This window comes from Bufo gargarizans, chromosome 6 (assembly GCF_014858855.1).
Source record: "Bufo gargarizans isolate SCDJY-AF-19 chromosome 6, ASM1485885v1, whole genome shotgun sequence".
Lineage (NCBI taxonomy): Eukaryota > Metazoa > Chordata > Amphibia > Anura > Bufonidae > Bufo > Bufo gargarizans.
In genome coordinates, this window is record NC_058085.1 from 76,532,291 (window position 1) to 76,533,592 (window position 1,302).

Genomic DNA, 1,302 nt, shown 5'->3' on the forward strand with positions numbered 1-1,302 from the left:
ATTCTGGTACTGCTACTTCGCGCAAAAGATTTGGACAAAGATGTACCCGCTTTTAAAGAAAATAACAGGACTGAGGATTTTAACAATGGACGGTGTATTTTATGGAGGTCTGGAATGCCCATCAAGAATAAAGAGGACTATGGCATGGAAGATCACTAATTGTGTCAAAGCAGCTCTGTGGTCGGCCCGGAATATTTTATGTTTTAAGCATGATGTCATTTCTGAGAAGAATGTTTTAAGATTGGTTTTAGCAGAAATGTACAAATATTATTTAATTGACAAGAAAAATATGCCTTTTATGTGTCACAAATGGTTTTTAAGGGAATGTGGGTCTGTAGTGTAATCCTATTTAAATCAATTTTATATATGTATTTATGTAAATTGATTTTATGATTATGATATATTCTATTTATGTAAACATTGACTTGCAATAAATTTACCCCTTGGGGTAATCAACTTAAAAAAAATCTGTTCTTATCAGTTTAATATCTGATACGTCCCCTATCTGGGGACCATATATTAAATGGATTTTTCGAACAGGGAGATGGAAAAAGAGCTTGCTCTGTCCACTCCACGCATTGACCTGGTATTGCAGTACCTCCAGGACCGGTGCACCCTTTCTATTCCAGTATAAAAAAACAGAATGAAATTGAGTGATGGATTTCAAGGATCCTTCCAGCAAGCAAGTGGAAAGTTGCTGTGTCCTGCCTCAGGAGTCTGCACTTCAGCTTCTCCTCTGTGAGGGCTGTGCTGCTTTCTGCATACCTGCTGCTGCATCTAGTCTGTCAATCTCTTAATTGCATCAGCTGTGTGTGGGTGGGTTTGTTCCAGCACCAAGCAAGCCAGCCAGCCGGTAACCTCTCCTCTCCTGACACCCCAAATCCAATTTAATATTGATGGCTTAACTAATGGGTTAATTGGCTTATCACCTGAATGAAGTGTTTGGATATCACCTAAATGCAGTGTTTGGACCTCCACTCTATGCACCTTGGGTTTGATTTGGGCCTGTTGTGCACACATGGGCAGGTTGCTGAGTTGTTCCTTTTGTAGCCAGTTGGCTGGATGTAACCAATTTGCTTTTCTAGTGCTTTAGTAAATAAGTTAAGTTTGTTTGCCTGTGTCTCCCTCTTGTGGATCTTTTAAACCGGATGGATGACTTGGAGGCTAAAAAGTATTCCAGCACTTCCTATGTATCAGCAACAGCTGGACCTACCTTGTCTGGACAATGGATGGAACACTGCACGTGTCACAAGAGGCTTGTCAGGTCAGAAGTCAAGTAAGGTCAGGTCAGTTGATGACATC

At 40.6% G+C, this 1,302-nt stretch overlaps 1 non-coding gene across 1 annotated transcript; it reads left to right on the plus strand.

Moving 5' to 3' along the window:
- Positions 1-430: 430 nt before the first annotated feature.
- LOC122942803 lies at positions 431-620 on the plus strand. The gene has a single exon (XR_006390722.1). It is a non-coding gene; the product is annotated as a U2 spliceosomal RNA (small nuclear RNA).
- The last annotated feature ends 682 nt before the right edge of the window (positions 621-1,302 follow it).